The sequence below is a fragment of the Dermacentor albipictus genome, chromosome 2, assembly GCF_038994185.2.
Source record: "Dermacentor albipictus isolate Rhodes 1998 colony chromosome 2, USDA_Dalb.pri_finalv2, whole genome shotgun sequence".
NCBI lineage: Eukaryota > Metazoa > Arthropoda > Arachnida > Ixodida > Ixodidae > Dermacentor > Dermacentor albipictus.
The window spans coordinates 121,597,584-121,625,462 of record NC_091822.1 but is presented as its reverse complement, the minus strand read 5'-3'; the positions used below and the strand labels follow the sequence as shown (position 1 = coordinate 121,625,462).

At 43.6% G+C, this 27,879-nt stretch overlaps 2 long non-coding RNA genes across 4 annotated transcripts in view; one reads left to right on the top strand and one right to left on the bottom strand.

Moving 5' to 3' along the window:
• Positions 1–7,378: 7,378 nt before the first annotated feature.
• LOC139056079 (uncharacterized) overlaps positions 7,379–27,879 on the bottom strand; it is a 90,627-nt gene continuing 70,126 nt past the window's right edge. For 2 of the 3 annotated variants that reach the window (XR_011512141.1, XR_011512143.1), the window contains exons 2-3: positions 9,586–9,718; positions 7,379–7,803 (exon numbers count right to left, since the gene is read on the bottom strand). This is a non-coding gene — a long non-coding RNA (uncharacterized lncRNA). Of the gene's footprint in view, positions 7,804–9,585; positions 9,719–23,765; positions 23,899–27,879 lie in introns of those variants that run through there. The other variant, XR_011512142.1, reaches the window with a different exon arrangement.
• LOC139055533 (uncharacterized) lies at positions 15,835–19,807 on the top strand. Its single transcript, XR_011511837.1, has 4 exons — positions 15,835–15,970; positions 17,492–17,626; positions 18,099–18,251; positions 18,508–19,807. It is a non-coding gene; the product is annotated as an uncharacterized lncRNA (long non-coding RNA).

Here is a 27,879-nt window from a genome sequence, read left to right as displayed (position 1 = left end):
TTTAGGAAGACCTAAACACAGACGTAATGCTTCTCTTTCTAAGAGGATTAGAGGATGGGACATGTAGGCTGGAGCTCCAGAGAAGAGCACGCAACCAAATTCTAATACAGGGCGAACGTACATGCGATATATCATTAGGAGTGTATCTCTTCTCAATCCTATTCGACGACTGCTCAGCCTACGCAATATGCCAATTGCACGGGTACCTTTCCCAGTCAAATGAGCTATGTGTGAGCGCCAGTTGAGAGAGGCGTTATAAATAATTCCGAGGTATTTAACAGATTCCACCTGTGGTATGTCTTGAAGGTGGTAGGACAATGAAATGTGCACTATGTCACGTATCGGAAATACGAGAACAGCACATTTGCTGGCATTAGGGTGAAGTGACTAGCATCTAACCACCTCTCCAGATCATAAAGGTAAGTTTGCAGTCGTTGGTATAGCGTGTGGATGTCGTTTGCAGATGCAAAAAACGCAATATCATCTGCATAAACATAAGTAGTTATTTCTTGATGACAAGGTAGTGTGCTCATGAGAATATTAAAAAGTACCGGGGAAAGAACTGAGCCTTGCGGTACGCCTCTCGTTTGTTTGTGTCTAGAAGAAGAAACGCCGCTTTCGTAGCAATAGAATTCTCTTTCACCTAAGAATGACCGAATCCACGCTACTATATACCCAGGAACACCACAGGAAGTTAACCGATTGATCAATATTGTGTGCTCCACAGTGTCGTATGCTTTAGCAATATCGAGCGTCACTAAGGCAGCGTATTGCTTATGACGTCGAGCGAGTTGTATTCGGCTTTCTAAGTCGACGTGGGCATGCCAGATGGAGCAGCCAGCCCTGAAACCAATCTGACAGGGACTAAGAAGGGAATTATCATTAATAAATTTCATGATGCGACGGTGAAGAAGCCTCTCAATGAATTTTACTACGTTTGATGTAAGCGCAATGGGCCTAATGTTCTCTAATACATACCTTCCTTCTTGTTTCTTAAGCATCAATATTACCTTGGCAAGCTTCCAGTGCAACGGAATCCATGCATATTTAATTGAATAATTCACCAGGTCTAAAAGAACGCTAGGCGATTCCTGTAACAGTATTTTTAACATTGTATTTGTGACGCCATCAGGGCCAGGGGCTGAATTCGGTAAACGTAGTGAAGTCTCATGTAGTTCAGCTAAGGAAATTGGAGTAAAGTCATCCCAAGGACCAAATGTAGAATGAATAGCCGGAAGCCTGGCCGTAAATCGATTTTCTAAGCCTTCGGCAATCCCTTCTAGGGAGGCGCTCAGTTCCTGCGGGGTCAAAACAATTGAATCTAATGTTAAGGGTGTTGGTAGCACCTTTCTAGCACGAAGGAATGAAAATAAAGCACGCTTATTTTTTGAATTAGATAGATAATCGTAATGTCTAATATCGTATTCCTCTTTGGCTCGATTAACAGTACGCTTAAATACACCAGCATAAAACTGATAATTTTTCCAATTGGTCGGGCACTGATTATGCAGAAGGATTTTCCAAGCGGCCTTTCTTTTTCTATAGTCCCGCGTGCACTCATTATTCCACCAGCGACAAGCTGTGCCTTTAGCCGAAGGGATGACAAATTCAGCTTGCTTCCGGGAATCCTCTAGAATTGAGCAAATGGTTGAAGCGATTTCCTTATCATTGGCATTGGCAAGTTTCGAAACGGCAGAACGCAAGAAAGTCTTAAATTTTGTATGGTCCATAAATGTGCATGCCTGGTAATCTAAAGATTGTATTTGACAATTGATTTCAAATGACACAGGAAGATGATCGCTGTTGGTTGCTGATTCAACCGCTACCCACGACAAAACCTTGATGCCAGCGCTACAAAATGTCAAATCTAACACTGAACGGAAGGGTCCTCTAACAAACGTTACCTGTCCTGTGTTCTGACATGAAAGGTGACTATCAATGGTCCACTCCCAAAGTCGCTTACCACACAAATCTGTTTTTTGTCCCCACGACACGTGATGTGAATTAAAATCCCCTACAAACAAAATTTCTTTTCTACATGCAGCCACAGCCCTATCAAGTTGACGCGTACTTTGCACACCGCTGGGGAAATAAGCATTTATAATTGAAAATGGATGGTATCCTGGGAGACATAAATCTATGGCCAAAATTTCACAGTCACAGTCCATGATTTGAAAAGAAATTTTTGCCTTGTGACAAATCTTGCTGGAAACAAGTATCATTAATCCTCCACCTCGCGAGTCTCTATCTAATCGGAAGGACCGAAAACCTTTTAAATGAAAATTTTTCTCTGGTGAAAGCCACGTTTCTTGAAGAAGTAAGATATCTGGATTGAATTGAATAGATAGGCAATATAAATCTGTTGAAGCTGAAAATATAGAACGACAGTTCCACTGCAGCACTTTCAACTGTCCAATGGTGTTGAACGCACAGCAGCGGCAACTGCCGCCTTTAGAATACTTTCTGTAAGCACAGGAGTTGGTTGACTCTTTTTTGATTTTGGTTTCATCGTTTTTGAAATTGGGGACCCCATACGTTTGGGAGCTCGAGTGTCAAGTTCCATGTCTGTGACAATAACAGTGTCTGAATAAGAGGGCTCATCCTCACGTGTTTGGACTAGCGAAGTAGTGTCTGTGGAATAATCTGCAACTGTGGAAGGCGTCTCTACCTCGTTGCTAGGCGTTCGAGGTGTGGCTTTAGATACTGGGCACTGCATTGGTGTCCTAGTTGGCTGCATTATTTGCATCATTTGACTGGAAATGATTTGCGCTAAGCAATCAGAAAGACTTGATATCAATTTATCCATAGCTTTAGCCATTGCTTTTTCCACAGCAGAGTCAATTGCTTCTGAGAGGTTGAGATCCATGCTCGGAGTGTTGCGCGCTGTAACACCAGAGTATCCGAAGGCCCTGTCTTTGATAACTGAAATTGCATCTCTTCGGGAGCAACGACGGCGGTCGATTATTTCAAGAATTTGTATTTCTTGAGCGCGAGCTGAGCAGTTCGAATAGTCTGCTGGGTGTTCTCCCCCACAGAGGCAGCACTTTTGAGATTGAGTAGAGCAGTCACTTGAAGAATGACCATCCCCACAGGTGCGGCAACGCAAGCTAGACTTACATCCTCCTGCACTGTGCCCGAATCTCCAACAATTCTTACACTGGATTGGACGTGACGCAAGCGGCTCCACACGGAACACAAGAGGCCACACCTTTATTTCAGATGGACATGATGTGCCCACAAACGTTGCAATGACAGATTCTGTCGGAACCCTCTCGTTATTGGCTAGTCGATTGCAACGGTAGATGGCAATGACGCCTGCTGAGGATAGCTTGTCCAGGGTTTCAGTAGGACTTAATCGGGAGTCTACGCCCCGTACAAGACCCTTGGTGCACGCAAGGTGAGGCGGAATAAAAGCACTCACCGGGGTGGATGCGAATGAAGTGCATTTCAAGAGGTCTTCTACACAGGTCTGGTCGGGTGAACGACACACTATACCTCCCCGTCCGAACGCTCGCACATCAGTGATGGTCTGGAAGTGGTTAGACGTGGCCTTCAGTGCCTTCTGGACAGCCTGTGGATTCGTGATCCTGATGGAGCCTCCATTGGTAGGCACAAGCGCCACAGGAATGGTGCTGACGCCACTGCGAAAAAATAAATCTATGGGCAATTCATTAGGTGGCAGGGATGCTGACCAGGCGGATCGCGCCTGGCCAGGAGAACTGGTCGACATCAGCTCAAGACGGCTGACGCAAGGAATGCCAATCAACCAGGAACTAAAATTGTCTACATTTAACTAAATCTTGTCTACATTTTATTCTCACTTCCTTCTTCTCTTCTCCTGAACCCAGACTCCTGCGCTTCTTCATCTTCTATTCCAAGGCTCATACCGCTTCAAGAGAGAGAGAGAGAGAGAGAGAGAGCGTTTGCTGTCTGAACATGCTAAGCAGCTGAATTTCCTTCATGATAACCTGCAATAAGTCTATTCCCTGACTGAGAGCATTACCTAACATTACCTGAGTGCATTACCGGTAATGAGTGTCTCTTTATTGATTACTTTATTTATTTATTTTATTTTGGACAACAATACACGGTGTCCGCGGGGAGAGTAAGATGTCTCCTGACAAGGCCTAACAACTGCATTACACGTCGGTGCAGATGGTGCGGAGTAACATATCAGTGAGAACAGTGGTACATCAAACACAGCGAGACAAGAATTCAACATAAGCAATTATACAAACACTGGCCCGGCAGAAAATAATACTGAAAAAGTCATCAACATTGAGCGATAGTAAGTGGTGTAGAAAGGAAAAAAGAAATACATTCGCACAGAGCAGTAGGAATAACAATGAAATGCAGCAGGTATGCATAACAAAATTTCACACGGGGGTGTTCAAAAGGTGGCTCATTTTCTTCTTGAATTGATTAATGTTGACACTCTCCTGGGCACAATCAATTATTGTTGGATATGTGTTGCATAAAATTGTTATTTGGTGTTCTGTAGTCTGGGTGCCATTATTAATGCGAGGCCTAGAACCAATCAAAGAAATTGTGTGCAAGTTATGCGTGATTTCTATATTTAAATAAGAACGAGAAAAAGATTCAAAGTCATGTTTTATTTTTTGGTAGATTAGGAGTGTTAAGTAGTGTTTGTAGCATAGAAATAAAGGTAACACCTTGCAAGAGGTAAACATGCCATTAGTACTAACAGGATATCTGCCCAAAATGCGCAAGGCTCTTTTTTGTAGAGAGAACAACCTATCCGAGTCAGTTTTATTACATGTTCCCCACACTAAGATACTATAAACAATATGAGAATGAACAAGGGAAAAATACAACTGTTTTTTACATGGAATGGAAGAAGATAACGAAGTCGTTGAAGTATCCCAATTCATCTTGATATTCGTATCCGCAGACTGTTGACGTGATCGGTGCAGCCCAAGTCACTTCGGAAACAAACTCCTAGAAACTTATGAGAATACACCTGCTCAATTTCTGTGTTATTAAAATATAGTCGGATATTATGATCAAGAGGCTTATTTTTAGCGCGGAAAAGCATATATATATAGCTTTTTTATGTTTAGTTCAAGCTTATTGGCAACAAGCCATGTCCGCAGTTCATTGAGCCAAGTATTGGATCGATATTCAAGCTAAGGTTGGGACCGGGAAAGAAGACATTGGTGTCATCAGCGTAGAGGACTATATTTGAAGTTGAGTGTATATTTACTATATCATTAATATATAAAATGAAAAGTAGAGGGCCGTGGATAGAGCCTCGCGGTACACCGAATTTTAATATACCTGTGTCGGATTTAAGTTCCTGTAGCCATGTAGACTGCCTCCGTCCTGTAAGATAACTTTCCAAGAATTTGTGTGCAATACCGCGAATTCCATATTTTTCTAGCGTCAGTGATAAAATATCGTGTTTAATTGAATCAAAAGCTTTGCGAGAGTCTAGAAATATTCCGATGGTGAAAAGCTCTTGTTCGAAGTTAGAAAGAAGGCGATCTTTTATGTCCAGTAGAGCAGTCTGTGTGGATATACCTAATCTGCAGTAGCCTTGTAAAATGCAATATTATGTATTTTAATGGTACTGAAGTTATTGTCACCTCTTTTTGCAACCTTTTAATGCTACACATACATTCCACATTGAGTTAAATATTCGAAGACAGTTTTTTCGCCTTGTTCGTATTCGATTCGCATCCGAAAATTTCAATATTCGCACAGCCCTACTCTGTATGTGTGACGTAGTGCTTGACGTAGCGCGAACTTGATATTTCTTTTGCATTTCGCATGAATGGACATATACATAATTATATGTATAGTTGCATGGACGCAACGCTCTACACCAACAATAATATTACTACTATAGCAGTTTCGCTGGTCAACCACCTTCACATGGCGGGTGGGTCCACAAATTTTTAAGGGGGTGTGCGCTATGGAGGCATAGCAAAATTTCAAAGTAGCAAGCGCAATAACATATTGATTATGACGAGATTTGAGCATTGTTAAACATTGGAGACTGATGGTTGATAGTTGCTTTCAGCCACATCACTCAGTAGATAAATAGCCATCAATACTTGATTTTTCACTGATTTTTCACTTAACTGACAACGTGCCCAGAAGTACAGCGGCTTGTTATTTTATCTACATCAAATTGGTCATTCAAATGTGCACGTGCACTTTGAGTCGCAAGGTGCGCTCGCGTTCAATGCATTCGCATGTTTTGATGCCTAGCGTCAAACTCGTGTACGATGTCACTCAGGTCCATAGATGCTGCTGCGGCTTTATTCCTCGGCGAGAGCCTCCAGGTTTTTCAGCCTTTCGTGGAACATTTTGATTCGCGAGTATTACGTCCTCAAGCGGCCTATGCACGATAATTTACTCTCGGATGGAGCATGCGATTGTATAGGCTATGACACAAAATTTGTAACACTCGTGGAACTCTTCTTAAGCTTATTGAAAAATTCCGCAAACTTTAGCATTGTAGTGACCTTGGAGTTTTCTTTTTCGTATAGTTCCATAATCTTGGGAAGAAGTTTCATCTCGGCAACCAAGTTCTCTAGCTCACGCTAGGGATTTTACTGGTGAAATATTCGTGAAATACTCATGACGAGGCAAACAGAGACAGCCGAACATATTATGCTGCACACATGGTCGTACTGCACCGCATGGACCTCTCTCCACAACCGAAAAAAGGCAACATCTACCGGAAGCACTCTGTTCTGGACCAGCGAATGGCCGACACGATGCCACTGAGTTCATTGAGTTATTCATGCGCGCCTCCTCACAGATACGTTGGTGATAGAAAAAAAAATTAGGAAAGGCACCCGGCACACACTTAACCTCCGCCGCCGCTGCAATGTCCAGCGATCAACCAAATTGCATGGAACTAAACCTCTATGCCAGCAAGAAGAAGCAATGTAAAACCGCATATGTTTGTTCTGACGAAGCCACGACTAATTGCTTACCACGAAGACAAAATGACAAACAAGAACCAGTATCAGAGTATGTACCTTCATGAAGACTAGCCAATTTCATCACCAATAAATGAGCTACATACATTTGGAGATCAAACCACTTCACCGTCCACAAGCTTCATTCTGCGTACTGTATCCGAACAAGCTGCTGTCACTGCAGAAGCATCGCCGGCACCAAGCGTCGTACACTGACGGATGACTCAAGCGCTCAATCTTTATGGTGTCACGTACAGCAGCCCCAAGAGAGTGTTCTTTGTAAACTGGCACACTTTTCTCGCTACCAGAAACGTTTGACAAAAGCAAACAGTCTATCGGCTATCCACATATCACCACGACGTTCTGCAGTGGTTAACGTGAATTGGGCAAAAGTGACCCTCTGAACTGTTTGAGTTCATTCTTGGTAGGAAATACAAAAAGACACTTTATTTGTGAATTATGTTAACCTTTACGAAACTACAAAAAATCTTGGAAGGTAAAATTTTGCCCCCAGAAACCCAGATATACATACGTCTAAATTTTTCTTAATGTGAAATATAACTGCTCCCGAAATGCTTACCCTGAACGTTTGTGCATGTTGGGAGAAGGTAACGTTGCCACTGAAAGAGTGCGCAGAATAATGACAGTTTCCATTGCGTGAACAAGACTATGAGCAGCGGGCTGCCAAAGCAGTTCACGAGAGTTGTGAGCGTGTGAGTTCTCCTCCCGAGAGCGTAGTATTCCCACAGCTTCAATACGAGAGCGTTGATGGTGGGACGCTGAGCGCGTCGTGAACATCGGCCTGCCGTTGTGTCAATTTCCCTTGGCCTTCTTTGTGGAGAAACCCGACCTGCACGTCAGAGACGTCCTGTTATTTCATTCGTACTTGCACTTGCTTTGCCGCTGACGATTGATCAACGATGACTGCTCTCAGCTGCTCTAGGCGCCGAGAGCTGTATACATCATGTCTCTGTGCAATCTTTCCGCATCCACCCCTCGCTACCCTTCCATTTAAGTAAAATCTGTATTTGTGATTCTGGAAATGGTGCGAAACTTAACTGCACTGCGGTTTTTGCCGTGTTTGTCAGGCAGTTTCTCAAGAATTTTTTTTTTATTCTACAAACGCCGTGATGCGGGCAAGTTTGGTTAGCTGCATGCAACGTAAAAATAATAGTTGAGTAATATTACGTAGATCACGGCCGTTATTGTAGGCACGTATAGAAAGTAAAAGAAATAAAAATACACAAAGCGTGAATAGAAAACTCAAGAGAGCACTGAGTGCCTGTCTCGCTGTTTCTCTTGTGCAGTCATTCAGTGTTCACATTGCTGCCGCTTCGGAAGTATAACCAGGCTGCAGGAAGCGTTATGAAAGCTTCTGCACATACTTTATTGATCACACCTTGCGACTTCCTGGGTATATAAACTAAACATTACAGTGCAACGTTGCACGTGTACCTGATGGTATACGCAGCATTTTAAAAGATTATGCTGGTCATACGCGACTTTGCCCATTCCGACTACGGCTCTTTATTACTCGTAGACCAACTCGTGCAGTTGCAACAAGCTCTGTCGCAGGTATTTCGTATTCTAAGTAATGTTTGGTGTCTACCACGCAGTGACTAAAACACCAGGTGCATTTGAATTATAGAACGAGCGCTCGAAGAGTGCAGGGTTGCATAATTCAGAGCGTAATACTTGAAATGGTTTCCGGAGATCGTAAACATTCTCTGTACTTTAGAAGCAATACGCAGAAGCTTTTTAAGGATTAAGAAACTTGTCCTTACTTTTTTATAAGTATAGTATTGACGAAACAATAATCAGTGAGAAACATGTATTGAAAAAAAGAAAAAAAAGCAATGTGTAAGGCACCTTTAGCGTAAGTATGGGCGCATGTGTGATGTGATGTTTTATTTTATTGCCATAGGCATACGCAGCTTAATCTTTCCTTCTATGTGTCCTTCTACGTGATGTCCCTATAATTTTTCGGCCTGATTATGTCCCCTTGTGTGCTTATACTATGAGTAAAAAATACAGTTTTGACTCTAATGTAGAGCAGAGACAGGTTGGCAGGATATTGTACGCCATAATTCTGGCACTGTTTTGGTGATGTTGGTTGGACCAAACATTCGCACACGTGGGCGAGCCTTCAATAAATGACAGACTTCTACTTGTCAAAAATTGCTCGACACGTCTTCGATTGTTGAAATGGCACTCCATGGCGGTCGAAAGGTGCTGAGACAAGGCTTCTGTTTTTTTTCTCTTAGCTATCTTGCCTTTCGCAGCTTACCACTGGCTTCGCAGAAATTCCTTGGAAAATGCACTGCATTATTGCGACAAGTGTGCGTTACCGCACGATGAAATTTTGAGTTTCCCGTGCTCTTTAAATGCTCCGCGACAGTAAAAATTATAAATCACTGGCGCCTCGTAGTGCGGCGTGTGAAATCCGTGCGTGCTACGAAGTTCAGTGACAACGGAGGCTGGGACGGCAAGAGGCGGCTCCGCTATACTCCCGCCAACCGAGCTTCACACACATGGGCTGTGCCCTTTTCCACAGCCTGCTGTCCCGCTGCCCGAATCAGGCACCCTCGTGACGAGTCTGTGCTGGTAGCCATGCGAAAGCTGCATTGCTCACCGCACGTGTGAACGAAGAGAGTCCGTTTATGGGCAGCCATGGACTGTGGACAACAGGCCGTGGATGACAGCGTAGAAATCTCGCCGCGGTCTTGCCATAACGGGCCTGTGGTGCCTGTGGTGCCGAACAGGGCCTGTGGTGCCGAACAGGACAAAGATGTGTATTACAATCACTGAACATGTCTTGCGCACGTGCTATGGAACAGTACTTATCGGAACAGTGACAGTGCTAGTGATAGTGACAGTGGAACAGTAATATAACAGTGCTATGGAACAGTGATAGAAATGAGTGCCAAACGTACGAACACTTCTTTTTGCATCGTGGTCACGTGTAAGTCCTGGTTTGTTAAAGTTAATTTGATTGAAATCATGTAAAAGGTAGCCTTACTCGCAAAATAATGAAACCTTTATGGTCCAGAACAGCTATCGCTGTAATTTTCATACCTTACAAGCGAGAACTGGGCATCAGATGGCGGGTAGTGGCAACTTGCGTCTCTTTTCCCGACATCGACGCAGCTCGAGGTATGATATACACGAAGTACTGACTCTCTTCAGCATGGTTAACAAAATCACAAAGCCTGACACGTACCCATTGGCGCATTGAGGGCAACGTTTGCGATTTCCTGGTCTTCCGGTAGTGTACCCCGGCTGATGCTACTCAGAAACAATGTCGATATTTTGAACAAACCAAGAGCAGTCGCTTAACACGCCAGTTCAACAGGTTGCCGAAAATATTGCGGCCGAATCGTCGTGCGTGGACACACCGTCGCTACACCAGTACTCGCTGACAGAATTCTTCATACTGCTCATTGGTCATTAATTGTCAAAAGCTGATACTTTGCGTGACGTTTCTGAAGCCGCAGAATTACTCTTGATTTTCTTGAGCTTGGCAGTCTTTCTGCATCGTCCACGCTGTTCAGCTCCTGCAAACACTACCGGTGTTTGTAGTAAACAAAAACATGGCCTTCGAGATCAGCTTCTGGTATACGCGGGCGCCGTTTCCGTGGGTGCCCACTCATTTCGTCACGACTCAGTGTCGCCAGACTGCTTTACGGGTTCAACTGCTACATTAAAAATTCCGATACAATTCCCTCCCGCACCTAATGCACCAAAATTTTGGCATATTTCTCTATTTATTTATTTATTTATTTATTTATTTATTTATTTATTTATTTATTTATTTATGTAGTTATTTCTTTGTTAAAAATACGTTCAGGGTTCAAAAGCACTACAGAAAGGAGTGCAAGGAAAATGTCAAGACATGCAGCTAAAAAAATATATTTTACAAGGCATCTTGTAAAGCGATCTTTAACTCTTGGTCATCAGTTATGTCGGTGATTGTGGAGGGAACCTGACTCCATGCGACAGTCGTTCTAGGAACAATAGAGCCATTACACAATTTTAGACGATGAGTAAAGCGAGAACTAGGTGAAAGCAGGAGCGAACATTTCCATAAGTGGACTTCTCTTCTTCAAGACAAGTCTACTTGTCGAAACGTTGGCGCCTCCTTTCACCTAGTTCTCGTTTTGCTCATCGTCTTGAATTTCTATCTCCCGACTTCCCCTTGTTTTCCCTGGATTGCACAATTTTGCTCGACAAGACGGTAGACCAACCTTGAAGCGATGATCGGTGCTTGAAGATATATAATGAGGTGAATGCAAGAGAACGTCCTTCAAATCGTTGTAACAATAATAGATTTTATGAAAAAGATTAAGGCGAGAATACTTTCAAAGCAACGAAAGGTCAGGCAAGTTCACGGGTCTCTTCATAGATGTCGCACTGGAATGACGTCAATAATTCAATAAGATGAAACGCGCAGCGCGTTTCCGAATGGCTTCAAGAGTTTGAATGAGTGTATAGTCTGAGTAGAATCCCATGTAGTGCATGCGTACTCTAATTTAGAACGTACTAAGGTTTGCCTAAGTGTTAACTTCAGGGACGATAGAGCACCAAAAAAGTTTTGACGCAGATAACCAAGCATGCGATTCGCATTGTTAGTTACATATTCAACATGCGTATTCCACGAAAGATTAGAAGAAATGTGAGCACCAAGGTACCTATAACAGTCAGTAGATGGTAATAAAATATCATTGAGGGAGTAAGTACGCCGACAACCATCAGTGCTGTGGCGAGAAACTTGCATGCTTTTACATTTATTTAAGTGTCATGAGCCATTTACTGCAACATTCTAATACCCTTTCTAGATCACAGTGCAGGTTGATATAATTGATGTTGGATTGCAGGTTATAATTGATGTGGGACACGAAAAGTTTAGCATGCAGTTCGTAATATAATCCGGAAAATGTGGCGTCGTGGCCTTTTTAAGTGCCACACCTGCGGCCTCGGACATCTCAGGCCATCACAGACTTGTTATTGTTGTGTTTCGTGCGGCTACGCGCCGCTTGTCGCCCTGAGATGGGTGCAAGATTCAGGAAATGCCGCTACTATTTAATATGCTAGGGTCTCGTTCGTGATGGGGAATTAACCAGGAAAATCGTTTCCGCGACTTACAACGGCCATACACTGCATCAAGAAAGGGCTCCCAATTTGTCGATCCTCGCAGTGTCCGGGACAGGTAACTTTCTTTATACTCTTTTTACTATAGCCATATTCGTAGGACCTGGTCCTTTCAAGTCAAGGCCATCTCACACTAAACAGAAAGGATACCATGCCCAGTTTTGCCATTTAACGAGGTCGTTGAGCTCCCCGAGAAAAAGAAACTTGGATCTGATTACGAGCGGGCGCAAGATGTGTACCCAGGTGCCTGGTGAGTCGCGGTGGCAACAGTCGCTTAGCAACCACCGTGTGGTGGTCGGCGCGGTAATGACGCCTGACGCGGAAGTAGCCACGATGATTGATTGGGCCGGTTTATTAGAAATTTCCGGTACTATCTGCCCCGTGTATTATGTCGTTTTGCCGCAGAAGTGCCAGAATGCAAGAAACTGGTGTTAGAAAGCATAAAAAAATTCGGTCTCTTCAGCAAACGCCTTAAATATGTGTCGAAGCTATCACGTCCTAACACAAGACCTAAAATTAAAGCAAATGCTTCTTCCATTTATTTTTCCACTTTTTTGTTGCTTCCATTTGAAGCTTGTACACCGGTACGCAAAACAAAACTGTACATAGTCGCACATGTTAAAGGCAAATCAAGCTTCCTTTTAACGTGCGCCTAAAATGTCATTGCTTGATGTTAATGGTAATGCTTTTCTTCGTATATACGACCTAAAAGTTAACATAAGTTAAACGTAAATAAACGAGAGTCGTGAAAGCTGAAAGCTGCACTCACAGATCGCTCGAAGTGTTAATCATATCACCTCGACATAGCGAACAGCGAAGCTTGTACGCACGCTTATGAAGAGTATAATCGTCATAAGTATTGTCGTAATTTGATCCTAATGTGAACGTTTCATATGTTTTGCTGTGTGTTCTGCAACATTTATTTTTACATTGTCAATAAGCCTACACTCTTAATCCGGTTACACATAGGTTCCATTTAAAAGTAACGTTCCACATATTTTTACTGGAACGAACCTCATATTTATGTGGATCCGGCTGTTCTCGCGATTAATATGGGTATCAGGAATTGCAACCTCTAAATTCTTTCTTTATTTTTTCTTCATCTAAGGGGAACATGCAAACGTTATGTGGATCAACGAATTGTTCCACTTACTCTGTTGCCCTTACTATTTTCCCGTTCCACTTACACCTTGTGAGCGAGATACTTCTTTTTTCTGCTGTTCCACTTGAAAACATATGCATTGCAGTGAAGCAAGTGGCGAAGAAGCTAAGTGACGACTTACGTTTTCTTCGGATCCCCCTCTTTTACTCAAGCAATCGCAGCGGGCAGTCACCATGAATAAAAGGAAAGCATAAATATTTCGAACTTAAAGACCAAATCGTCTTGCTAACCGTACTTTTTGCTTCATTAAAACGCCGACGTGAAGTTACGCTGGAGCACAAAGCTCACGACAGTTACTTGCTTAGTATGTCGATTAGCACTGTTTCGAAAAGCGGAAGGGGTATTGGGCTTATGGTTTCATCTGGAAACGCAAACCCAACAGTGCAGAGCGAGACACAAGTGGCGCAGAGTGAAACAAATTTATCCGCACAAGCTATAAGTATACGAGGGAAAGTATGAATAAAAGGGGAAAGTAGCCGAGAGAAACAAAGTCAACTAAGTTCAAGTGCCGTCTAGAAATGAAATTTCACAATTTAACAGTGATGTAGACTGTGAACTCACCATCTATATCCCTAGTTTTCGCGTCATGATTACGATGCACAACTTAAGTGTGCGGAAATTTTGAAGCGCAGCCACATTTTGCACAATGAGCAGACATATACAACCCCGGCGCAGACTTCAGCGCGCTGTGGTGTTCTCGAAGGCGCACATTCAGGCAGCTCCCATCGTACCCAATGTATACCTTGTCACAGGACAAAGAAAGGCAGTAGACAAGATTACATCTACAATTCGTCTTGCAATGGATATGAATTACACCACAACCTTTTTTTCAAAGCGCAAGTCCTTGTTTCTAATTTTTAAATCAATTTTCGTATCGTATTTGGTGCCTGCTATTGCATGAAGCGGAGAGGGTAACTCTCGACCTCGCCAAAAATAGCGCAGCAAGCAGAGAGCAATATAGTCTCTGAAAATTTTAATTTGTTCACAATGATTGCAATTATTGTTAGTGGTGTGACACGTACAGGCAATATTCGAGGACGATGCGATTGGAATAATTCGCCATGAAAGAACTGGCGAAGTTATCCCGCGATGGTGAGACAATGACGATCTGCTCAATAATTTCGAAGTACGAAAATGCTACATTATGGTGTCAAAGTTATAACTATATAGCGACCAAGCGTGGCCGCACAACTTATTCCGCGTGGCAAACTGGGAAACAAAAAACTCACCTACCCTTTTCTTCAAAAGATCCGTCGTATAATAATAAATTCGCTTATTTGTGCTTTGAGGCCGCGCATGAGCAACAATTTATGGTTTGATTTCATCTGTGCTATGTTTCGTGGCCAACTGCCCTTTAGCCTCCAAAGTGTAAAGGAATGGCACAGGGGCCGCAATTTGGATGATCCTTGCAAACGTCTACGTTTTTTTACAACACCACAAGTCTATTTGTGAAAGCGTCGTTTCCTTTTTCTACTTCTTCACATTTATTTTGTTCTAGCGCTTAAACCACGAGAAACTTGCCGAGCCCGTTCACACTAAAATCGACCTATAAAAAGAAACATCACCAGGTTCGAGCAAGAAGGAGCGAGCGACTCAAAGTGGTTAGTTCGTCAGGAAAGAACGCTTCAACACACGAGGCACACAATATTTGAAATTGTGTGGAATTGAACCGTTCAAGGCAACAACACCCATACAAGCTAGCGCCAGCGGTCCGGGTAGACTGACACTGAAAACATAGATAAATAAGGAGAATTCAATGCTCTCAGAAAAACGCGAGCGAATGACATATGTCCCTATGCCACCGTGTCGACGCTTCTAAGTGGGCGAATATGAGTATCTTGGCATAGCATTGCTACGCTGCCCGGTAGCTTTTTTCCCCCCTTTTCTTTTTTAACAATCGGAGACACATCAGTTTTACGCCGTATGCCACAAAGCGTGGCTGAAAAGAAACGCATACAAAATCGCCTTGCGCCGCGTCCATGTTTACTGAACAAAGAATTTATCGTAAGCGAAGTGTGGGATCTGAGCAGGCGAGAGGGGAAAAATGGTTTGTGCGTTGGCGGTAAATATGAAATGAATGAGACATTTGCAGCAATTTTTCGTCTGATCGCCAGCCTTCGTGGTTCTCGAGAACGAGAATGATGGCTCGGCGGCTACGCTGGTATACGACGGCATCGTTTGTTTATACCTGCAACTGTGGGTAAAAAAAAAATCAAGTCCCAAGCTAGTGAGCAATGAACGTCGTAGAATTTCAATCTTTCAAGACACAAAGTTTACGGATTGCTCAAGCAAAAATAGAATTTGTCGCTAGAGCTTTCAGCGCCACTTATGTTTTCTATCGTGAGTAGCACGCTAAATGAAAGAGAACTCTTCACACACCGCCTTCAAAGGACAAACTGTCCAAAAGTCATATGACGTGGCAGTGTCTCTGATAACTATAGTATATTCGGGGTATGACAAGTTGAAATCATCCGCAACAACCGATGTTGAATTTATCACTGTCGAACGCAGCGCCAAACTTGGGAAGCGACGAAATTGGACGCCGTCGCGCCAGCGGAGCCGCGCCAACTGCGAAGAGGCCAAGTTTTTGTTCGTTCGCATGCTGCATTGTTACTGTTTTGAAAAGTGCGGATTTTTTCTTCGGTTTGAGAAATTTCGATGTCACAGCAGACCTGGCTTTAGCATCCGTCACGGACTTCACAAAGAGGTAAGCGCTTTTACTTATTACTGTCATTGTATATGTCAATTTTGCTGCAAACCAACGGCGCTCACGTTTTCGCGCCATTGTCAAGCACACGAAATCTGCTCGCGTAACAAGTAACAAGTGAAGTTCTTACGAAACGTTACCGCACCGCCGCAGCTTCTATTGAGCTGTTAGCTGGAATGACAGCAAAGTAATTACACACATACGCTGCGTTTTCTCGCTCAAGCACGGCACTCCGTCGTGCGTGGCTTATATTCTGACTGCTGTTGTAGAAGTCGCGGGGCGCTTTTTTTTTTTCTTTTTTTGTGTGTTGCTGGGTGTACGTCGGAGAGACTTTCTCGCGTATGCTGCGCTCGTGCTGAGTCAGTCGTGACGTATTAGTTCTCGCGCCTTACGGCGCTCTACCTTCAAATAATAATATCACTGATTTTCCCGAGGGAACAGTGGGGGCCTAGTAGAGACCGGGCTTGCTCTCTTGGAGCAGTATCTTCGCGCATGCCCGGCTCTTTTGTTGTTTCCGGTGTACAATCTGTTTCGCACGTAGGGGAAAACTCGCAGCGCCTTGCATCGCGATGCGGCGAGCGCTTGAGTCAGGCGACGGCAGCAGCGCGCGCAGGCGTAGGTGCTCGAGTGGCGGGGTCTTGAGCGGCGTCGTCTGCTACGGCGACGCGCGCTGGCCGCATTGTCAGGAAGCGTGCTACTGTCAGGGGCAGTGCGCCGATGTCATCATTACTGCGTGAAATGAGCCGGTATTCTTTACTAAGCGTTATGCCACGCCCCCTGATGCGCCTCGATAGTAAGTTCATCGCTGAAAGGTGCAGGACAGTCATAGACGACGTACTGATTCCATACATTCTTGACGGCTCATTCCTGGAACGCGACTATATATTCTAACACGATGGCCGCCGATCCACACTGCTCGTGTTGTGCAAGAACTGCTGGGAGAGCGCGCCGTTACTCTCTTGGAGTGGCCGCCCCAATCTCCGGGCGCCAACATCATTTAATATGTCTGGGGCTCGTTGAAAGTATCGCTGGCGCACCATTCCCTCTATCAGTCGCCCGAGGATAGGCTTCGATCCACCATCGTCAGCGACGGAGATGTGCTGCGAATGAACACATCGCTGATCAAGTCACTCTACACTGCACTGCCTTCCAGCATGAGCGCTGTCATCGCTGCCGCTGGGGACATGACGAGGCACTAACTGAAGTTCGGAGCGTGACGTGTCCGATTCCCCGCTGGCGGGCAGGGTCTGTCTGGTGTAGTAAACGATTGTCGAGAAAAATCACTTCCAGCTCATTGTTCGTTCGCATGCTGCATCGTTACTGTTTTGAAAAGTGCGGATTTTTCGTATCGTTTCGATTTTTATTCGGATCCGTTTGGTTCATCGTGTTCGACCCTCATATTTATCATTGGATGCAGTTTATCAGCAGCTCTAAAACTCGTCATAGTAGTTGAGATTGGTAAAGATTTATTCAATGAATGCTTAGTGTGAAATATATTGTAAAAATGTCGCTTACTTTCAGACAATCAGGGACGCCATTTCAGACCCAGCAAATTTGGATGTCAGCAGAATAAAAGTCTTGCTGGAGGCAACGCTGGAAGCTCGGCGGAAAAGCCCGGAGAATGAACTTCCTGTGCACTTTCTAAACCCAGACGTGGTACGACCACCTTTAAATTCTTGACTTTTCCATTTCACACAAACGTTATGACAGTTTTCGCTTATTTAAGAAATGGTGGTGATGTTGGATCCCAAAGTAGATACACCAGATGACACTAGAGTGGTGCATGTAGTGCACACATTAGGTGTCTTGTCCACCATGTCTTCTAGTTGATTTGGTAAAATTTGTTACAGTTGGAAAAAATAGTACTATGAACATTGCTACACGGCAGGAACATTTCTTTAATGTGCACATTTCTGTCCAAAGATGCAAGCATTGTGGAATTGCAGTTTTTGTTTCTGAAATGTGATTCATGTTTTATATACAAAACTAGTGCTGTGTTAGCTTTCTGTGACACCATTTTTTTTAAACCTAAGAACACCACAATTGAAATGTGTAGTTCCAGAGATTCAGCCTTGTCACTGTGTCTTGCCTCCTAGGTATACTGAGCACTCTGTGTACATTATTGCAGCTTGCACTTAAGGCCGAACTGAGGTTTGAAGCTTCTTATGAAGACATGCTAGCCAAGCTTCAACATATTCGAAAGATGCTGGGTCGAACGAGCTTCATCGAGATTGACGAGTACCTTCGGCCAAAGAAAGCTGAATTTGCCCTGATCTCATTGGTAAGCATTCTTTATGCTCAACGTGCTAACACGCCTTCGCTCACGTGCTAGTCCATACTTTAGCACATTTGTAAAAATCAGTCATTGATCTAGTCACATTTATGCTTTGGCAAAAAATAGTTTGCAACTTAGATGCCATTTTGTTTAGTTTTGCTGAAGTTGTAGATAGCTATTTAAGGAATTGAGTAGCTACCAGTTCTGGCAAATGCTAGAGGGCATTTTGCTGCAGTGCAGTGAACCAAAGTTTCTTTTCAAGGAGACACATGAACGAGGTGTGCCTATTCCTGGCCCTTGTATCATCGCCCAAGATGGACACAAAGTCGTCTGCAAGGGCCACACCATTGATCTGGCTGCGGGATCATTACTGGAGCATGCTCTAATCATTTGCGTAACACTTTATTTTATCTTGGATATCACGTACCCAAATGCATTTGGTCAAACTTTGGGTTTGGTCCAGACAGCATTAGCTAAGAGGGAGCCTTTTCCACGCTGCTTGATGTCACACAAACTTACGCTGTGTTTAAAACAGTTGAAACATCCTGCAAGAACTCGTTAGCTGATGAGATGCTGTATGTAAGATCTCCTTTTGTCTTTGAGCACAAACAATGCAAAGAGGTAGCAGTGACTCACACAAACCTACAAAATAAAGGACAGCTTTTGGGTTTGGTAGTTCTAAAAACGCATTGCTTAAAGTTGTGGCCAGTCATAACAGCTTTGCTTTAAGCATGTACACGCATTGTCACCACATTTAGGGCAACTGTTTATTGGTCTATTTTCTTTTTTGACTTTGGGCGACAAATGATAGGTGTGATTTTTTGCAAGTGTATGCGGCATACTCAAAGCGATACTGTTGCACTTTGTAGAAAAATGCGTGTTGCTACAGTGAGGCATAACAACACTTATGAGGCTCGCATTAAATACATTACTCTTTCTAGATTAAAAAAGAAAATAGCTGTCATATCAGCAAATTTGCAGTAAGTGTCATTTTCCAAGCTCGTAGCTAAACATTGATATTCGCAGTTATTTGTTTTGCGTACGTTGTAATGGCAAAATTGCAGCCATCCACCAATTATGACTTTTCCACTTATTAGGAATTGCCAAACCCGCTGTTCTCAAACATTGGTCCTGAACATTCGAGCCCAAATTTCGACCAATAACACATTTGTTGGGTGAACTAGAATAACCAAGTCTTGTGTCACAGCTCCAGGATATTCTGATTATAAAGACTTAATATTGTGTCTACGAGAAATTGTGTTAAACTGCAGTTTTTATTAGTGTATATGTGCTACAAATATAAATGAACAAGGCAATTTGTGAATGGAGCTTATTATTAAGGTGTCAGGAAAACTGACATTAGTGAAATGCCATTTCTTTTTTTAAACTACGAAAGGCTGTTTTTAATTTCAAACCTTTTTGATATGACATCCTGCATAAAAATTAAGCATTGTCAAATGCTACATGAGGCTAGTAGGCAGTTTTTTGTTTTTTTTAGCAAGGTCTGTACCTGCCCTTCAGTTTACAAGTTGTGAATGACTTGCAAGTTGTCTTATCTGTAGTCAGAGAAATGCTTTTTGGAGGAAAAGTGTGTCCTCATATACAGGGCTTGCAACATGAGAGTAGTATTTTGTGATTGCTGAAAGTTAGTGTTTCTATAGGCTGTTTTGAATGTTTTCTTGCTGTATAACAGCTTTAGATGCAGGGGCAGCCCTTCCCTTCTAAGCATGTAATGGTTAAAAAAGAATTTTGACCTCTTAAATGAAGCATTCCTGTCAGCCTTCATTTTAGTGGCAACACATCTTGTTGTAACACATTGTTTCCTCTTTGTAGCCTTCTGAATTACTCCTTGTTCTCTGTGTTCGATGCAGTGGAATAGCTGTTTAGTGCTTGTGCTTGCTTGGCTCTGGTGAGCGGTGTTATAGCAATTTAGCAAGCTACCTTGCTTGCTTTAGTGGTTTTGATAAAATTCATGATACAGCAGGAAATGCTGAGTAGCGGTGAATTGTAATCGGTTATAACTAATAGCTAATGCCGCAAGGTTTATGCCTGCCTGCACATTTAGTTTGAAGCAATGTATGTACCTGTTTTTCAGACCACAAGCTGCCTTATAGTTTCGTCTTATCTAGCCGGGCAGAAAAGTCCTATTTGGAGGAAGCTGTGTCCTTTTAATGCTTTATGAGTTATCTATTTCTTTAGCACTACCTTGTTGTAGTAGTGGTGCTAATAGATCTAGATGTGTTTGAATGTCTTGTATTATCAGAATGTTACTTTTTGTTGGGCGTGACTTTGATTATTATATATGCTATTATCGTTTTTAATGCACAGGAAGAACTCTGCTTTTTATTATTTAGCGTTCTTTTTAATGATTCCACATTGTACTGATGGCATGCAGTAGGCTTCATTGTTTATTGCTGTGCAGTATGGGTCTCTTGATTGTTTAGTTTGCAATGATGTTTTTGCGTTGTTGCGGTTCTGAATGATTATGTAAAAGTTTTTATGTAATAAAATATCAAAAAGAGCATCTGTGTAATTATTACAGTAGTGTTTCGTACTAATGAATAAGTGTATTTCCATTTTAAAACAGCAGGACTGTTTTTGGCACCATTTTCCGGCAAGACTTCTAGCAGAATTCTTTACAGGGTTACTTCCTGCCATTTATTACTACATAGATGACCTTGCTAGCTGAAATAGTGTTGCAGATATTATATATATGTGGTATTGTTCAGGAAAAATAGCAGTCAATTTATACAAAACGGCACTCCAGGAATAAATATGTGGAACATGGTTTTACTTATACCATTCTTCACTGAAGAAGAACATTGTTCCACACATTAGTGTGTGGAACGTGGTTTCTCTTACATCATTGTAAACTTAAGAGCAACAATGTTCTTCATATTTAAAATTTATCCAGCTGCCGTGTTACTCATATATAAGGGGAACTTTTTTGCAAAAAAGTTGCCCTTACTAAGAGGAACCTATGTGTAACCAGATTAAGAGTGTAGTGAAAGTTTAGCAGCTTGAGACTTGACTGAATTAGACAAAGAATAACCTGAAGTAGCAATATGTTGTTTCCTAATTTTAATTTTTATCCATCACACGTGCGTCCTACTATAACGACAATAATAGCTGTTCGAAAAAAATGGCTGTGGCTTAGCTAAGATTAAGCCCAGGATGCGAAGCATACTAGCCTTTATTTTAAATCGACAGCGTTAAGGAGCTCGTGTCGCAGAAAAGCCGGTGTCGTCGGCGTCGGCTCAGGCGTGCGGCGCTTGCTCAGGCGCACATTTCGTTGTCGCGCCAAACGCTGCGTTGCTCGACGCTCACCGCGTCCGATGCGGGGGGCGACGCCGCGAGCGACGGCGCGAGTTGGAGCCCCGTTTCTCCTCTGTCGTGACGTCACGGTGTCACGTGGTATTGAAGGCGACACCGCCGCGCCTGAGGAGCTGGGTTGAGCTCTCGTAATATTCTTCGCATAAAAGAAAGGCAACACAAGGCTGCTTTTTAACAGGTGGTTATCATCGAATTCAAACAGCGCGAAATGAACGAAGGATGGTACTCATAAGAATGGATTATCGATTCATTGATCTGACGGAAATTCATTGGCGAACGAAAATCCGGTGGCGCCTGTCAGTTATGTCGTGGCGTATGAGAAGAGGAAATAGTGGATAGGAGGATAGAAATACGCAACGTCACAAGTGGAGAGGACAAACAAACAAATGAAGAACATGTGAATAAGGGTGTGTGAAGGAGGGAAAGGGTGGTGTGACGGCACAACTTAGCAGCCAATAGGAATACAGGTGGCACGTGACGTTACGCTTCTGCGTTCACAGCTGGCAGACTCAGACGAAAGAGAAGGGAATCACACCATAGAGAAAGGAATCCAACAAGAGCGAACACTCCCATAGAGCCCAGCGGCCGAATTGACGGCAGCGCGCACCAAGCCGTGGATGTTAAAACCTGAAGCACACTTCCGGTTTCGGTTTTGTGCGCGCGCGTTTTGAATTCTATCTGGTGCGCGTCACGCCGGCTCCGTTTTTTTTTTTTGCTTTTGCAGCAAATATTAATTTATACATATTTTTTTTATTTATTCAATACCTATTTGGAAATCATTTTATTAAGTAAAATTGATTGCGAAAGATCTTCACAACGCTCCATTGAATATGTGCCACGTGCAATTTCATAAAGACGCAAGACATTGTGAAATTGTGACATGAGGCAAAATTAACGTTTATTTTATTCTTTGTAAATGCTCGTCGCGTGCTTTTTGTGCATTCATCCAGCGTTGCGGCCCCAGGTAAGCAGCAGTAGTTTCCGCAGGAAGCTCCACCAGACGACGTGAGCGGAAAAAATTGAAAGCGTTATTTTGGTATTAACAAGTAAGAATAATGCCTGTAGAGGCGAAGCGTGCGAAAGTGGTGAGTGGGGGGGCATTACAAACAAAAGCAGTTCGTATTTATGCACACGGCGTAGAAAATACCCGACTCATCCCAAGCAATACCGTACATACCACAAGCACATTCTAATTACAAGCATTCCCCTCTTCCCAATACTTATTTCCTGCACTTTAATAGCACGAATGCGCGGGCAACGGCGCGTTTCGCGAACTTGGCTACAACTTACGCGATAGTACGCTATGAATACACTGAGGTGGCCACAACACAGGCTCTCAATCCGAGCATGCTGGACGCTCGCAGAATTCCTTCTACTGGCACTCAAGACAAAATGCGTGGGTGCCGTTCAGACGTCAGAATTTGCAAATTACTAGTTCCTGGCGTTTGAGCTCCTTGGCTTATCTCTTGCGCGTTCTGCAGGCGCAAGCAACGCACTCCCGTGTTATCAGTCTTGACGATTGCTCGTCGCGTTTTCGACAAGCGTGGGTACCGAAAGAAGGCTTAAATTGTTGCGGGGACATAAAAATTGCGACAAATTTGTCGGAATAAGATTCAGTACGCGCCAAACTAACTTTGTCACCACGGCCGAGCTGCTTTTCGCTGCCTCACAACAGGCGGGGCGAGCGGGCCTCATAACATAAAAGTATCGAAAATAATTTTCAACAATGTTGGGCGTCAGAGAAAGAAAAGCGCCATGAACTTGCCAGTGCATTAAAGCGCGAAACCGCGCACCACGGCCGAGCTGATTTTCGCTAACCGAGTCACAGCACCAGGCGCACCCACTGCGCTCGAAAGGTAGCCCAAAAAGTAATGAAATTAGTTTCAGTAATGTTGGCAGTCAGAGAAAGCGCGAAAACTTGTCGCAGTAAAATTCAGTACACGCGAAACTGCGTCACAGCACCCTGTGCGACTAGCGGGCCCAAAAACTACCGAAATTAGTTGAAATAGTATTGGGGCTTATAGGAAGCATCGTAAACTTCTCCGAGTGCGATTCTTTATTTCAAATTAACTGCTGCACGACGGCCACGCTGTTTTTCGTTAACTGCGTCACAGGTCTAGCCTGGGTGCGGGGCAGTAAGCCTAATCGCTTGAAGTGCGTCGCAGACTATCGAACAAAGTTTCTCACCTTGCCGTAGTCCAATAGTGCAGTGCTGCCATGTCGAAGTTCCGAATGAACGCAATAATTCGCCGGGAGGCAACCAAACAAGGCTAAATCCCAAAATAGAAAAACAGGCAGACGGGTGCCCGAAGAGTCCAACGCTCAGATGCGCGGCCGGTCTCCCTCGCTTCGGCGGTGTGTCTGACGAATGACGCAAACATCTGGCTCGTCATTCGCCGGTTCGCCTGTCACGAGGCAACGGAAGTAAGCCGCAATGTTTAATTTAATTTATACGCAGATATTTTTAATTTTTTCGGGAAAGAATAAAAATAAGAGAATTTCTGTTAATTTCATTTCTCATTCTTCATATTTTCGAAGTTCGCGGCCCCAATTCGTCGATGTTAATACTATAGCATGACGTGTTTCCTGTTTTCAATTTTTGCCGAGTGTCTGCTCTTGTTCTATTCCTTTCTCTATGATCACACTGTGGCACGCTGCCATGCACTTTGTAGATTGATTGTAGCGTTTGAAAAGTTCAGACATGTCTTGTGGCGGTACCATCAGCGTCAAATGAAACTTGAACAGCGGAGTGCGTGGCCCAAGCATAAGTGAAGATATTGTGCACACCATCCAGTCATCACCATTGAAAGGCGCGCATATCGTGTTTGGCCGCACTGCGCGATCCCCCTCTAGTGAGATCATTTTGCTTCTGGTTCTTACAATTGAAAGTGAGAAAATGAAAAACAAGAATGAAGCTAAAATATTGCAGTTTACGGCGAGTCTTGTCGCACAGATCGCCGATACCACAAGTGCTGTCGGCGCGAAACAGCGGTGCGCGTGGTGCAGTTCGCATCATCATCGCAAGGTAGATTCGCCAGCGCGGCACGGGCGATGACGATGCAAACTGCACCCAACGCATTGCTGTTCGCGCCGACAGCACTTGCGGTTTCGGCGATCTGTGCGACAAGACTCGCCATACACTGCAATATTTTAGCTTCATTCTTGTTTTTCATTTTCTCACTTTCAATTGTAAGAACCAGAAGCAAAATGATCTCACTAGAGGGGGATCGCGCAGTGCGGCCAAACCGGATGTGCGCGCCTGTCAATTGTGAGGACTGGACGGCGCGCACTATATCGTCACTTATGCTTGGGCCACGCACTCCGCTGTTCAAGTTTCATTTGACGCTGATAGTACGTGTACTCGAGTTCAGGAGCGCTGAGCGAAATTCACCAGAATTTTGGCATCTCAGTGAAGGAGACAAACAACATACTGTGTCACGTATGGCTGAAATTCCTCAGCTATGCCACGAGTATTGCCGAAGGCACTCTGATAAGCTCAAACTAATTCAATTGGAGATGCAAGTTTTCAAGCCATGCTTTCAGGCAAAGGATTACTGCCGACCTAAGAGGATACTTCCGCCTCCCCGCTCTATCGGTGCTGTCTCGTAACAAGAGTGACAGGTGCTGTTCTTTCCAAAAGGGTCTGGCGATTCTCTCGAGCCTGCCGACTACCCTTCCTAGCCAACCACGAGTCCCTTTGTGATTGCAACAAAAGGACAAGGACCCGGGCTTTCGTTTATCGTTTTTTTCTTTCTGCCGGCCCCTGGCCCTAAGCGTCATAATTCATTAATCTTCCTTCGTGCGTCTCTCAAGATAGCGAAAGGGGACTTTTTATCATCGTTCATCTCCTTCATCTCGGGACACTGTTCCCCCGTTCCTGCAGCCGACGGACGGAGTGTCGCCGGATCCTCCAACGGGCAACTATGCCCTATGCCGCCAATGAAGCTCAGCTCTGCTTCATTTCCTGTACATAACCGAACGCGTTCTCACTTCGCTTCGCCTGGCGGACACGACGTCAGCTATCCCACTGAATTATCATCATGCTGACGCGCACGGAGCATTTATTACGTAATCCAGACATCCAACGCACAATGCAGGTATCAGAGTTATATAGGAAGAAAAGACATTAAAAATTGGAAGCAGTATTACCAGTAGGGGCAGAGCAGGGATCGGTCTGACATGGCTTCGTGTTCGTGCCGCGCGCCCTTATGAAAATGAACCATGAGTTTCTGTAGAGGACGTGATGTGTTCCTAAGGTGACATCAGACATGCATAAGAAATGCATCGTCTAATGTTTTTTGGCATCACAACTACATCAGAGACTCAAATGACAATGCACCTTAAGATTTCTGATGAGAGGAGTATACAGCTTTTTTGTGTTATTGCTAATGTCAAAGTACATCACGTATGAATGTGTACGATGCCAAGTCGTGAAAAATTCTTTGTAATGCGATAGCATTAAATGGCTCATGAGCCGGAAAATCCGGCATTGTCGGCCTGAGCACTCGATGTACAAAGAGGTTACAAACTCTCAACCTTTCATGGGAGTTAAACCAACTACCTTTAGCGGTAATTAAGGCTACGAACCCACGACCTTTGGTGTTGATTAAGATACCGTTAATTAAGACAGTTATTGAAGATATAGTTAATTAATGCACTCGATCACACGTACCACCCTTAGTGGAAGTCGAAGCATGTTAATTAATATGTTAATTAATGTGCACCTGATTATTATGTCGTTAATTAAGACAATCGTACCCACGACCTTTGGTGTTAATGAAGGCGCTGTTAATTAAGGCGTAGTTAAGATACAGTTATTTGAGGCACTCGAACCCACGACCTTGGTTAATGATGACGATGCTAATTAAGGCGCAGTTAATTACGACCTAGGAATTAAGTCACTCGAACTCATTACCTTGTGTGGGAATCGAACCCACGAACATTGTTGTTAATGAAGGCGATATTAATTGAGGTAATGTTAATTAATATATAGTCAATTAAGACACTCGAACCCACGATCTTCGGTGTTAATGAAGGCGGTGTTAATTGAGCACAGTTAAGATACAGTTTTTGAGGCACTCGAACCCACGACTTTTGTTAATGATGATGGTGCTAATTAATGCACTGTTAATTAAGATCTAACAGTCAAGTCACTCGCACCCAGTACCTTGGGTGGGAATTGAACCCACGACCTTTGTTGTTAATGAAGGCGATGTTAATTAAGGTACTGTTAATTAATATAGTCACTTAAGGCACTCGATCCCACGGCCTTAGTTGGTAAAGTTTATGTTAATTAAGGCATGTTTAATTAATATATAGTTAATGAAAACACTCGAACCCATGATCTTGTGTAGGAGTTGTGCCCACTAACGTTGTCGTTAATGAAGGCGATGCTAATTAATGTACAGCTAATTAAGATATAGTTGATGAAAGCACTCGGACCCATGACTATTGGTGGGAGTCGAACTCATGACCATTGGTGTTAATGAAGACGATGTTAAGTAAGGTACCGTTAATTAGGATACAGTTAATTAAGACACTCGGACCCTTGGCCTTTGCTGGGGGTGGTTTTGATTCATCGTTGGGGGCAGTCTAAGAGACAAAAATGAAGAAAACGATATAACACAGCGTGAGCGCCGCGTACTCTGGAAACGCTTCCGATATATCAGGGCTAGGCACAAAACAACGACGTCATTTTCTTTCCTTTTTAAAGAGCACTGTAAGATTGTGTTACCCCGTTATCACATTTGGTAAACAGTGCCAAACTATAGCGTATGCCTTGTTCTGGGCAGTTTGATTACTCGGATGTGTTACTAGTCTTTAAGTAGCAAACCGACAATTCTGCAGATTGACATGATCATGACATGGAAAACTGCGCGTAAAAAATTATGGGGTTTTACGTGCCAAAATCACTTTCTGATTATGAGGCACGCCGTAGTGGAGGACTCCAGAAATTTCGACCACCTGGGGTTCTTAACGTGCACCTAAATCTAAGTACACGGGTGTTTTCGCATTTCGCCCCCATTGAAATGCGGCCGCCGAAGCCGGGATTCGATCCCGCGACCTCGTGCTCAGCAGCCCAACACCACCATAGCCACTGAGCAACCACGACGGGGAAAAAAAGAAAAGAAAAAGAAACTGCGCGTAAGCGGCAGCGTCTATTTGCTGGAACGCACTGTAGTACTTGGTTGCACGCACATCGTACGCCAGCGCACACTTCTGGCATATACCACATAGGACAAATGCACGCTGCCGAGACATGTGGGTTTTTCGAGGAATCTTCGTGGGTAGCACGATCAAC